At 38.4% G+C, this 14,526-nt stretch overlaps 1 protein-coding gene across 2 annotated transcripts in view; it reads right to left on the reverse strand.

Annotated features, from left to right (window-relative positions):
• Positions 1-777: 777 nt before the first annotated feature.
• Positions 778-14,526, reverse strand: part of GTDC1 (glycosyltransferase like domain containing 1) — a 427,409-nt gene continuing 413,660 nt past the window's right edge. For both annotated transcript variants that reach the window (XR_012013265.1, XR_012013264.1), the window contains 2 exons: positions 12,711-12,795; positions 778-3,025 (listed from right to left, as the gene is read on the reverse strand). The gene's annotated coding sequence lies outside the window, so the exon portion shown is untranslated. The remainder of the gene's footprint in view (positions 3,026-12,710; positions 12,796-14,526) is intronic.

Below are 14,526 nucleotides of genomic sequence, written 5' to 3' on the forward strand. Positions count from 1 at the left end.
AGTCGTCTGAATATTGTGCTCCCTATGGACTATAATAGATTTGCACAGCATTCATGGTCAATACACGTACGTTACTAGAGTTTTGATACATTTAGTTGGAATGCCTTAAAAATAGAGGTTCAACTAGTATTCTCACCGAGGCTCATTGAGGACATGTCCCTGTGTTTCTGATTTTTCTTGGATTAATCAATATTTATTCAAAGATACACTTAAGGTGACTGCTTTCACAATTTCTTCTGTCTTTAAAGGATTTCATTTCTGTGTTTGACAGAGAGAGAGAGAGAGGAGCACAAGCAGGGGGAGCAGCAGGCAGAGGGAGAAGCAGGCTCCCCACTGAGCAGGGAGCCTGATGCAGGGCTCCACCCCAGGACCCCGGGATCATGACCTGAGCCTAGGGCAGGTGCTTAGCCGACTGAGCCACCCAGGCACTTCTCACAATTTCTTCAAGGTCTTCAGCATAGATCGAAAAATTACTGTCCCACAGTTTGTGGATGTTTTAAAACGTGGTTTGTTGGACTAAAACAGAGGTGGAGAAGAGGCAAGTCTCATTCTAAAGCTTTGAGCCTGGAGAGGGAAAATTTTACTAATAGCAAAATAACACTGAGGGGCTATTTATAAATGGGTTTCCTTTTATGCAGAGTTTCAATCGGCACAGGGGTTGGGGACAAGAGCCTAGGTGCTTTCCTCTTTATTTTTTTTAAAGTCAGAAACCTGTTATTTGTTAGGGGACAGAATCAGAAAGCCATGTGATATAAAGGAAGAGAGCACGAACTAAGATTTGGTTTCAAATTCATTCAAATAGCTTTATTCAGTACATGGTCATTGAGTCATTACTACCACGTGGTAAATACTTCCCTCGGGCCCAGAGATAAGATGGGGGAACAGAATAGCTGCAGTTCTTGTTCTCATGTGACTTACAGTCTAGTAGAGAAAACTCAAAGAAAAGCTTGCGCACAGAGGCATAATTACATGTACTGTAAAAAAAAAGTGCTGGGAACTTGAAGAGCTATCAGTGGCCCAGATTCAGCCTGGGGGGAGACAAAAGTGAGTCCCTAAAGAGAACATTCAAGCTGCAATTTTAAAGATAAAAAACCTAAGGCAGGGGCAGATGTCCACACCGAGGGTAGAGCGTGCACAGCAGTCCTGCGGTGAAGACACGTTCAGTCCATCCTCGCAAGTAATAAGCGACTGTGTCTGGATATCCTCGGTCGAGAAGAGAGAGAATCATCTGTTGCTTTCTGAGTAACCATTGGCAAGCTACTTGGCCTCCTTACATCCCAGGGTCCGACTCTGCAGGATATTGTGGTCATTAAATGCTATAAATTAAATTATATCGAGATAATTAAATATTGTGAAAATAAAGGATAACTAAGCGACCGTTTCCTGTACCTACGAGGGCCTGGCATCTAATAGATGCTGAATAAAACGAAGTTCCCCTTCCCTTCCTCAAGCTGAAATTATACTAAGCCATTCTACTGCAGTAGCTTCAGATATAATGAAACTTTTCGTATGATTGACTGTCTGATATTCCATGTGCCAACTCAAAGCCATCTCATGTTTATTTATTTAAGGTATTCTTAGTCTTGTCACTCATTCCTCAGATCAACTAGTTCGTTTCCATTCTTATGGGCTCCGATTAGATTGAACACAACGCCTTTTCTTCTCAGAGCTCACTGGCATCGTGAACCTACTCCCCTGGTGTATTAGGGTTCTCCAGAGAAATAGACCAAGGGGATGTGAATGTGCGTAGAGCACGAGAGAAGGATTTATTTTAAGGAATTGGCTCTGTAGACTGTGGGGGCTAGCAAGTTTGCAAGTGACAGAGCAGGCAGCAGGCTGGGGACCCAGGAGAAAGTTGATGCTGCATCTTGAGCATGAAACCAGTCTGGAGGCTGAGTTCCTTCTTTGTAGGGGGGCCTCAATCTTTCTTCTCAAAGCTTTCAGCTGATTGGATGAGGGCTACCCACCCTGTGGACAGTAATCTGCTTTTCACAAAGTCCACTGATTTCAGTGTTGATCACGTACGTCTAAGAAATGTCTTCACAGCAACATATAGACTGGTGTTTGACAAAGACGCTGGGTACCATAACCTAGCCAAGATGACTCATGAAACCAACCATGGCCCCTGGCCAGGCCGATCCAATGTGAGATGAGTGCTTTACCCAAAGGCTGCTGCCCCCTGTCAGGGGCTGCTGGGTCTCTGGAGTGGCCTGAGGACACAGAGTGTGGATATGAATGCATGCCAGCTGACCTCTGAGTTGGTGTCAGGGGCCTGTGGATTCAAGACATCAGGGAAGGCCAGGGCGAGAGAGAAGTTCAGACACAGAAGGGCATCCACACAGGAAGCAGGAAGTGAGCAGAGACCATGTGGCCAAGGAAAGCTTGATTGCTTAGAAGTCAGCAGGGGACGAAGGAGGCCAGAGAGTACCAGGGCAAAGCAGGAGATGCGCCATCAGGCACAGAGAGGGGCATGAGGCTGGCAGCGCTCAGCAGCAGTTGTTGAGGAGTCAAAAAGATAACTGGAGCTCCAGAGGTACGTTCTTGCCAAGTGATATTTTGGTTTCCACCCAAGTCCCAAAGGTACAGCTATGGTTATGCCTGAACAATGCTCCGGAACCCCCGGTCCACCAACTTCTTCCGCATTGTCATACGTTGTCTTAGTCTGTTTGGAGGGCTGTAGCAAAATACCACAGATGGGGTAACTTCTGAACAGCAGATACTGATTTCTCTCAGTTCAGGAGGCTGATCTCTGGTTTATAGAAAGCCGTCATCTCCTTGTGTTCTCACACGGCAGCAGGGCTGAGGGAGCTCAGTGGGGTCTATTGTAGGAGGACACTAATCCCATTCATCATGGCTCCATTCTTATGACCAAGTCATCACATAGGGCATTGGGATTTCAACACATGCCTTCAACATATGCACAAAATAAACATTCAGATCACAGCGTTTTCTGGCTGCAGACCTTGGCTTGCCTCCCAATCCACCTTGGGTAATGATTTTGAAATCTGAGCCCCAGCTTTCATATCTGTAAAATGGAAATAATAATGTTACAGTCCTCGTGAAAATTAAATGAGATCATCAGTATATCAAAAGCTGTTAACATTGTACTTGGTCAGTAGTAGGTGTTTAATAAATGTTACCCATTATCATAAACTGTATCCATCTCCTCCATTGGAACCACGTTGGAAAGTTAATCTCGGCCACTAAGAAAATGCCTCTTCTTTATGCATGTGTCTAATGAGATAATTTTTAAAATTCTGTAGATGTTAGCATATTTCTATTATATTTAATTTGTGTTTGTTCTGTTCCTTCTGTATCTGCCACCAAAAGTTAAGATCTTATAATGTCCTTCATACTCCCCAGAATGTCTCACAATTCTCAGGGACTATTATAAAAGTTAGCAAACATTTATTGAGAACATGCTATGCTCAGGGTCCCATACCAGATGCTCTTCACTACAGTGGATTAATGTGTCTACCAATACAGAAAATTTTCATGAACTGCATACAAAGTCTCACCACCAAAGTGAGAACATAATAATATAAACCTGGAGAACATGCAACTGGGTGACTGGGGGTAATTTCAAAGACAATCTCAAGATCCAGTGAGTCGTGATCAGTTGTTGGTTAACATATATGCAATATCTGCTGTATGCAAGCAGGACACTCCTTAGCTTTAAAAGTGTTATAAGATGACCCGACATAAAGATATATTCTCTGTTTAGTCATTTTTCTTTGAAGAGGTGATCTATGATTATAAATTTTCATTAGATACTAGCAGCATTCTTGACACTAAGCAGACACAGCGAGTTGCTAATCACAGCAAGGGTCACTTATTTTCTGTTTTGGGTCACTTATTTTCTCTATTGAAGGAAAGAAACATGACAGCTCTCTGTTCGTAATGCCAAATTCAAAAATCCATTTTCTTTTTTTAAAATCCGAGTATCATGTTCCTTCTAACCATATTTCCCCTTTAAACCTGGTTACTCACTCTTGTCTCCATAGTTTGCAAGACCCTCCTTGGTAAACAAGACACACTACCTGCAGGAATCGAAGGTTGAAGGAAAACTGAACCCCATGCCAGGTTGTAGGGGCAGAGGCGTAGATTGTGTTGTCAGAGTCGCTGCATGCATTGTCCGTGGGCCCTCCTTCCGTAGAGCCCGAACAGCCAAACAGTGTATCTTCCCATGAATATATTATCAGTACTAACTTGACAATCTTGCTGTTGACAGTATTGATCGTACTTCACGTCACTCCCCCTCCTGTGGTCCAAAACCAGATCCAACACCCCTGAGCCCACACTGGGGATACAGCAGCTGAAGGGCCAACTGCCAAAGGATCTGGAACAGAGTCTTTCCAGCCTCGGCACCTGACTTCCTGGCTGCCTCTCGTTCAGGTCTCATTGGTTGATGCGACAGCTGTGGTTTTGACAATGAGCTTGGTGTTGGGTCAAGTTTTTGTTTGGCTGACTTACTGCCTCGTGTGCCATTTTCCTTGACTCACCCTTGATTACAGGGAATGTTCTTTATTACCTTTTAAAATCATATGATATCCATAAGCAAAGCTTTGGATTAGAGTTTTTGAAAGCATTACCCATGACTGATTTTTTTTTTTTTTCAATGCTGAAATGTAAGAAGTAGGGCTAGAGCCAGCCGAAACCCTGTGTTTAGCCCGGCAGTGTATCAAATATCATTTGTAACTTCAGAATAAAGTGCACAGAATTTTTTCCCTTCCTAGGAACCTGGATGCAATGCCTGCTGGTGTAAACAATTTATAAATGCAAAAGCAGTAAGCAGTTTTATATATTAGGCAGGGTGTGAGAATCTCCCTTTCCCCAAAATTGTAAAAGAGTAAATATTTGTGTTATAGGGAATGAGAAGTAACAATAAGTATAACTCTATTGATATGACAGCTTTAATCCTATAGTTATAAGACAGGTCACTTGCAAAACTTGCTTACACAAGGAAAACATTCTCAGTGTTATTGTTTTTTTACTTATTTTAAAAATATTTATTTATTTATTTATTTATTTATTTATTTATTTATTTATTTATTTTAAAGTAGACTCCATGCCCAGTGTGGGCTCAAACTCATGACCCTGAGATCAAGAGTTGCACACTGGACTGACTGAACCAGCCAGGCATCCCTGCTGCTTTTTCAAACCATAGGATACCATCCCCCTCAAAACAGACTGTGATAATTAATGTCAATAGTACGAAAATTCTATGTCATGTAATTTATTTCTGCTTTGTTATAAGAAGGCCAAATTGACTGCCAGCATTAGAGATGTTGAAAATAATGCTGTATGTTGATGAAATAATTCATTGCTTCTATTGATTCTCCTAATTATACATTGGTATTTTTTTTTAAGATTTTATGTATTTATTCATGAGAGATACAGAGAGAGAGAGGCAGAGACACAGGCAGAGGGAGAAGCAGGCTCCATGCAGGGAGCCCGACGTGGGACTCGATTCCGGGACTCCAGGATCATGCCCTGGGCCAAAAGCAGGTGCTAAAACACTGAGCCACCCAGCGATTCCCTAAATTGGTATTTTAAAGAACTATCTTTGTTGTATTTTTAATCATATATATAAAATATCTAAATATTACAGAAATATATAAAGCAAAATATAAGAGTCTTGCAGAAACTCTTATGTAAACAGTCTGGTGAATATTCCTTCAAATGTTTCTCACCAGAGGTGCCTGGATGGCTCAGCGGTTGAGCACTTGAGTGGTTGAGCGTCTGCTTTCAGCCCAGGTCTTGATCCTATGATCCAGGATCTGGGATCGAGTCTCATGTCGGGCTCCCTGCATGGAGCCTGCTTCTCCCTCTGCCTGTGTCTCTGCCTCTCTTCTGTGTGGGTCTCTCATGAATAAATAAAGTCTTTAAAAATTTTTTTCTCTCTATATTCTAAATGTATATGGATATACTTTTTACCAAAATGATAGCATCCTATAATTCTTCTCAGTGACTTCATTTTTTAAATTTATTTTAATTTCTATATTTAATATTTCTTAGACCTCTCTTCCATTTCATGTCTAAAATTGTCTCATTCTTTGAATATGTACAAGCAGTTAGGGATTCGTGGGCTCTGCAACCAATTGGCTTGGTTGGGTCCGAATTCTAGTTCGACCATTAGTAATTCCGTGATTTTGACACGTTATTCAACTTCACTGGATTTCACTTCCTGAACCCGTAAAATGTGATATTAACAACATCTACCTGAAAATGGTTGGTGTGTGGAATGGAGAGGTGCTGTTTAGCAGTTGGTAAGAGAGCAGCTATGACCGTGCTGCTGGATGTCTTGTTAGCAGTGCCGTGTCGATAAGCCTTTCGATTCACTGCAGTTTTTATTCTCATAATGCAATAGTGAACATCCTTCTCACTGCAGCTGTACCAATGTTGTAAGTATTTCTGAAGGTCAAATTTTGGGAAGTATAATTTTTTAATCATAGGTGATACACATTTTTTTCAACTGATAGATATTGCAGAGTAACCAACCATCTCCAAAACTGTTTACATTGTAAAGAAGAGTGAAATGGAGTAAATTTGGGATTATGAGAAATACTTTATTATATCTTTTCCCTATACATAAAAATGCACAGAATTTTTGTTTTTAACAAATGAGCAGGGGATTGCTGTTATACAGCATATAATAAATTAACACTTATCCATAAAAGTCAGAAAACATTTTCTTCTTGTTTTTTTAAGATTTTATTTATTTATTCACGAGAGACAGAGAGAGGGAGGCAGAGACATAGGCAGAGGGAGAAGCAGGCTCCATGCAGGGAGCCTGATGTGGGACTTGATCCCAGCACCCAGGATTATGACCTGAGCCAAAGGCAGATGCTCAACCGCTGAGCCCCCCAGGAGTCCCTGGAAAGCATTTTTATGTGATCCTCACCATCCTCACATTTCTGCGGCATCTTTGAGCCCTCTTTCCTCAGAGAAATAACTCATAATAGCTTATCTATGTTAACTATGGACTGTTACTATGATAATCGGATACTATGTACTGCAGAAAATGATATTCCATCAGACAACTACTCAAATACCTACCAATCAGATATGTAACAAATGTTTGTGGAAATTAATAAGGTGAGATATGGAATAATTATGCCATCTTCTCTAAGTATGGCAACATTCCTGAAACCCAAATTGAACACATCACCTGCCAACTCTACCACATATCCAGAATTGAGATTATCCCAGGCTACTTTTCTAAAGTCACATTAAATCTCAAGGAGGGGGAAATCATCTTGATTCCAATTGCCTTTATGGTTTAGTAGTAGATGTTATATGGTGGCATGAGGGAGCATTCCCTCAAACAGTGAGCACTGAAAAGCAAATATGTTACACATCTGGAAATATATATTTATTTCTAATTCTTTGGCATTAAGCTAATTTGAGATTTTTTTCAGGGATAATAACATCTGATACAATGACACCCTAAGAGTCACTAGACCTCTCTCAATATAAAGTCTTTAAGGGAGGAAAGTTTTTTTCTTCTACTTTTCTAGGTTCTTTGTTTGGTCTAATAATTAAATTGACATAAAACAGATTAACAAGAGAAAACCAAATTTAGTTACCTATGTACAGGAGCCCATTAAAATATGAGGCCCAAGGGTAAATCAAGCAGTTGAGGCTTATATGCCATCCTGAGCTAAGAAATGGGGTTGGGGCTCAGGGCTTTAAAGGGAAGGACAGTAATTCAAAAGACAACAAGGAGAACAGATGTTTGGTAAGTAGATGTTCATTCTGCTATAGGTCTTTCAGATAAAAGTTATCTCTGATAATTTTCTTTCTGGACCAGGCTCCCTACCTAAATTATTTTAAGTAGTCAAAGGAGAGGAGAAAGTTTTTCTTTAGTCTGCTGGGTTTTAATTGCCTTCAGCTCAAAATAATCACATGCCAAAGTGGCATATTTTGGTGGCACATATTTTCCTCCCCTTAAGCCAAAAAATTTTTTTTTAATAATGAAGAGTTTTTGCATCTCATTAACAGAAAGGTAAAGATAGTTATATAGAAGTTTCCAAAGGTAAACCTGTTCTTATATACAACAGCAAATATTGTGCTTTTTACAAAGTTTTATTCGTTTCCATGCTCATTGTTTACGAGCCTAGAAATCTGCACAATGGAATTTTTAAATGAAATAAATAAAAAAGCTTGAATATTATAATGGAGAATTTTATTTTACCCTTTCTCAAAATAGGTTAGTAGGTGGCACTGGTATCTATCAACTTCAGAGGCAGTTGAAGTTGCCTTTCGAAAAATGGGAATTGGGGGCCAAATAAAAAATTAATACCCATCTATATTTAAAGAAAAGTTATTCAGAAACAGTGTTTACTTGATATAGTTTTATATTTAACATATTTTGGACATAATCAATTATCTTATCCTTTAAACTATAATTTGTCTATAATAGTAAAGCCTAATTCTTTGGAAATAATGCTCAGTGTAATTGGCAATTGTAGAGTTTTAAAGTATATTATAGAATAGTCTATCACTCGACACTAAATTGAAATTTTAAAGAAAATGATGGAAATAGCTGTAAGGGGAAAAAAGTAGCCTTTTAAATCTAATTTGTTATGCACTGCAGTAGGGTAATGGATGCAATGAAAGTTCTTTTATGGAGTTCCCATGTCCAAAAGGTATTTAGGTAGCAAAGATGTTAACCAGACCCCCTGCAATCCCCCTTTAACTGAAGATAGCAGGAAATAAGGAATATAGGTCTGTGTCCTCCTGATTTTTATTTCCTTAGGAGTACGACTTATGCAAAGGACACCTTAGGCTGCTTAGCAGATCACAAAGGGTGCACTAGACCCCCTTGCTGTCTGCTTAAATAGAGTGATCTGAAGGATGGCTGAAACCATACCGGGAGTTCAATCCTTCAGGTGGGTCTTTTCAAATTCCAATAGTGAGGAGTTACTGGAGAATTGGTGAGGATTTCACTAGGTCCCAGCAGGTTTGAGATCAAAAGCTCTGGTTAAATAAAAGCCTGTTGGGAAATCTTAAAACCTCTTTGTAATGTAACTTTAAAAAGTTAATACAAAGAACCCTTAGACTGAAGCCCGTAACAGCACGAACAAAGAGTATATCAAAACTGATTCCATTAAGAGAGAGCGGACATACAAATTCACTTAATTTAAAGAGCAATCCAGTTATATTACTATGTGAGAGCGTAGAACTTATACCCATACCATCGAGCCCATTTAGAAGATGTGCTCATTTCTCGCCAGACTTGATTCTTTGTCATTCAGATATGCTTTTTAAACAACATATATATTCATTTTCTGAAAAGAGAAAGAGCGATGTGCATTTAAATTCACTCCTAAAGAAGATACTTTTAAAACAAATTAAAATTAAACTTGATGGGGACCCATCAGTTAGTTGGCTATCTCCTTTTCATGGTGTCAAACTGCTAATTGCCCATTCTCCTTAAAATAATAAACCTTGAATTGATATTGATTGGTGGATCATTAATGAGTGCATTAATTATGATATAATTTTTGTAATTAATACCAATCCATTTCTTCACAAGTCACACACTTTTATTAACTGAACTCATCCATTAATGGTTTAATGATAATATTCTGCTCAGTCAACAACCACCCCCCAAAAAATCTTCATTTGGTTTTAATGACTGAATTTTGCAATTAGTTTTGAATCTTTTAAAACACTTTCATGTATTCAACGTGTCTCATATTTTCACATTAGGTATGTGATGGATGGGTTAAGTATTGCTTACCTTTTTGATTGTAATAAATGGGGATACTGATGCACACTTGGTAGGACAAATAATGTGCTCTCAATTACACAGCCACTTTGAGAAGGCTTGGACCAGAACCTGTAGCTCCCAATGTCAAGCCTAGAAATTTTTCAACTGAGCCATGTCTCACAGATCTCAAGGTAATTGCAGCCTATGTTAAAAGATAAACTGAGGCGTATTAAGAGTTTATATGAGCAACAATTGATTCAAATAGGACGGCATCCAACCTAGCAGATAGAAAGGAGCTCTGTGGAGCTGTGTACCAAATGAGACACCTTTCTAGGTTGCAGGGAGCAGGAACAGGAAGTTACACTAGACAAAAAAGGAGCTGGAGATTGCAGGGTCACTCCCCTCTAGGGGATGGCAGGGGCCTATCTGGTGCTGATCAAGGGATCCCCAACTGACTGGTTTAAGATTCCATTTCTAGAAGAGCCAAAATGGTAATTAAGTCTCAGTTTTGGCACACGGGCTTAGTATAAAGGACTCTATCTTGGGCCTGCTGTCTGGTTTTTAAGTCACACACAACTGTATTTATTCCAAAGAACTCCTTTCCAAGTGTGGTCATTATCGATAGCCAGCCAATAGCCTGAAATTCTCATATTGATAGATGGAGAAACTGTGGTTTGTGTATGCATATTCAATTTGTTATCTGCATTTTGTCTTGTCTTCTTTGCTCATATCTTCTTTTTCCTCTCTCCTTCCACCTCTGTTCTGCTCTCAACGTGTGATCTGATTAATGACGGAGAAATGAAAAAAAGGAGGGTGGCATATTAAGTCTCTGGGAGTTTCTGTGGGAAAGACATAAAAAGCTCCGGAAAAAGGGCAAGTATTCCTTGAATGAACCATTCCAATGAGTTGTTTGTTGTTGTGTTTTGTTGTCGGTGGTTGTTTTTTGTTTTTGTTTTTGTTTTTACCAAGTACCAGCAGTCCCTTAAAAAAATATGAACAAAGATCTCAATTTTACTGAAAATAAATTTACATTTTTGACAATTCTGCATCCTCAGAGAGTCTCCACTGAAACAGTTGAGCCGGAACCCTACCCTCCGACAAGTGTACCATCAGACATTGGTCTGCTTAAAGCTCATCAGCGAGCAACTATTGATGTCTGTCCTGATGGAATGTTGACTCACCTAGGTCCTCTACTATGCAATTTGCCATTTGTGATAAATAAAAATTTTCAAATCATTAGCAAAGGTGCACACGGTTGCTAAATCTTTGATTCCCAAATATGTATATATGAGAATGCATTGTGAGTGTATTCACATACCTATTCCATATCAATTACATATATGCTCATACCAGTACAGTTAACCGGTCAGATGTTATTGGAGGATAGATAATTCTGCTCCAACACTGACTCCATGGTCAGTGGGAACTCTGAGACTAGCTTATCCCAATTGGATATTTTGAATACTTTTATAGACATACTAAGACTTTACTATTCCTGGAGTTATTGCTTAATTGTTTAGTGGGCTTTGAATTTTTAAATCCATTCCAATACATATTCTAGTATTTGAACTCAAGTCTTGAATTTCATAAGTTCAAAAATCACTCCTCTAGCAATAAATACCTTGAACTTAAAAGGTATTCTTTGAACCCTTGGCACACCATCAGCAAGGTTCTGGACACTAGAATAACTAAATAAAAGAGGTTATTTTAACAGTATGTATTACAGAACCAGTTTTGGGACATTTATAATTTTGTGGTGGGTGGAATACCTGCAAAGATGACACACAAATTCAAGAATCATTCCATATTGTTTCTTCAGCGACTACCACAGGATGCATGATAGATGCTTAATAAATGCCAACTGAGCTAATGAATAAAAAATAGATGAACAATTAAAGGACAAAACGAAACAGATGATTATGTGTTGAATTTTTTTCAGTGACCAAAGGAGAAAAAGCAAAAATTAATATCTAGAATTTTTCAAAGTGAAAATAGCTGTCTTTTCTCACTAATAAATAATGCATGTTCACTGGAAAGTATTCAAATATCTCACAATAATTCCTCTATTAAAGAAAACCAGTTTTAATGATTTTGTATATGTTGTTCGTCCATGCACATTAAACGTCGACATTTTTTAAAACAAAATTGGAACCAAAATACATGTATGTTTCTTTCAATGGCTGACTTTAAAAATTTAACAATACATGCTTATACCTTTCCATAACACAAATGTCTCTCTTTAATTGGCTAAGGTAGCTCATATTTTATATATCTAGTAATGTATTTAGCTCTATTTTGATTGTATATTGATATTTTGATTATATTAATTTTTTATTCTCATAAAGGACATTTCAATAAATATCTTTTAATATTTTTCAAGTTCAGATTTATTTTCTTGGCATAAATTCTAAGACACGAGATGGGTTTAAAATGTTGAAGTATTTTGGTAGAATTATTCTCTAAAAAGGTTGTGTCAGTTTATGCTCCCACCAACTACACATAAGCCATTTTCCCTATATGTTAGCCTGGATAGAATTCATTTAAAAAATCGTTGATAATCTAATAAGGAAAATAATCACATTGTTTTCTTTTTTTCCTTACTCTTGCCTTAAATCTTAGACTACATAGGGACCTTTTAAATAAATCAATCATTTGATAAATCACACATGGCCCAGCCATGGAAAATGTCAAGGACCAAATTGACTTCCTTCTCCTCCTATCTAACACCTTACTGGAGTGTGTCTTTGCAGTAGATGTGAATCAAAGAAATAAGATCTCATTACTGGGTTAAAAACACTTAGGAAAGATCAAATCTATGTATTAAACTTTAAAATGAGAAGCTTTTGATTATTGAGGACTATAATTACTTTTCATTACTATTCCCCTCTATTCAGGTGGGTAATTAAGTAAGTAAAACAGTCCACAAAGTATATGACACTGTTTTAGAATGCATTCTTCAAGTCATCTTACTACCAGTAATAAGACAACCTACCTGTAACACTTTTGAAGGCTCCAGTGGGGTTGTCCACCACACACTCACCAAGCTGCTGACATGATGTGAGGATGGGAGAAAGAATCTGTGAAACAAACAGATGTGTCTAAGAATGTACCATTAGCAACATGAATAAAAACCATTCTGTATCTCCATAGTCCTAGTCTGTTTATGTGCCAAACCTTGTCATAGAAAAAGAAATTGCACTTTTATCATTCTATCCCAAAGAGTGAACACTGGTCAGTATCTCCTGCCCATGAAAAATGGCAGGATCTTTGTGGGAAAGTCCTAAAGGTGTCATATGTTTCTTTACAGAAAAGAACTTGGTCAGCACTTCCTTGTAGCCTGCCCTTGGGTATTGAATTGTCCGCATTCTGAAGGCAAAAGGGTAAAGATCTCCAGCCCTACTATTTTAGTACTCACTACAAAAGGAGTGTAGTGAGCTACCTGGTATGCTCACTGAGAGATAGTAGTTGTGTTAGGTGTCTACTGCTATGTAACAAATAAACCTAAAGTGTAGTGCTTTAAAACCCCACACATTTACTATCCTACAGTTTCTGTGGGTTTGGAATATGGCACTATGACAGAAGTTGTATTTTTCAACCTAATCAGGGAAGTGACATCCAATCATTTTGTCTGTATTCTATCACTAAAAGCAAGTCATTAGGTTCAGCCCATACTCAAGGGGAGAGGATTAGACAATGTTGTGAACACTGAGAGGTAGGGATCATCAGAAGCCGTCTTGGAAGGTTATCCATGACAAGTGGTTTCTCATTTGAAGGCAGTAGAGGACCCGGTGGGAAAGTGGGAAGGAGAATGCCAGGAAACATGGTGGAAGAGGGATTCCTTGGGAATAAGGCACATAATACCCTAGTGATATACACACTGTCCATAAACACAGTAGAATATGGGGGTATTAGCTGCCTTGAGAAAGTGTGTTAAGTCCCAGGTCAAATTACTATATACCCTGTCAAAGCAATAATGCCTCTAATTACGAATACAGTGGGAAAAATCGAAACAACAGGTATTCCGGAGTCATGACGGCAAAACCTAAGACAAAGACAGTAATTGATAACAAAGAAACACAGACTCAAGCAAAAGGGAAAATATTCCATAGCGAATGTAAAAAAAGATTAGAATTCTTATTCCCTTAAAATGCTGTATCTAACAATTAACATTGACAGAATGAAATTAATGGCATTCAAAAGAGTCTGAATCTGTATTTATCCTATCAAACATATCCACATGCCATTTATTTATCATTTGGCAAGTGGAAATTTTGAGTTTGTTTTGCCAAAAACATAGACCTAGTGGTAATTTACTGTTATTACCCTTATTTTGCATCCACCTCTCACGTTGATGGGATAGTTGGTCAAGGTAGGGGTGTGAACAGAACAGAATAAAGTATAGCTCACCGATCTACACAGGGGTAGGGGACTCATTCTTATGGTATCTCTGTTATTAGCACGGCTGTTCTAATCAGTTGAGCTAATCAGCTGAGCGTATGCGTGTGTGGGTTATATACGTATTTTTATGATAACAAAAATGAACAGAGATACAGCAGATAAATTGTCTTAACAGGTTATGCTTGGTTTTCGTGTAAAAACTTACTAATTAATGCAAGTGTTGCAATCATTTTTATGACATTCCTCAAAGATGGCACTTTAAGGGTTATGCCATATGCTGATTGACAGCAGCCATAATTCCATACAATGAGACTGTATCATATTGTTTGAAGTGAGGTGATACTCATCTCTTGAAACTGATCAAACATCCTACTGCATCAAACAGTATTACAACATAATCATGCTGTATG

Source organism: Canis lupus, chromosome 20, assembly GCF_048164855.1.
Source record: "Canis lupus baileyi chromosome 20, mCanLup2.hap1, whole genome shotgun sequence".
Lineage (NCBI taxonomy): Eukaryota > Metazoa > Chordata > Mammalia > Carnivora > Canidae > Canis > Canis lupus.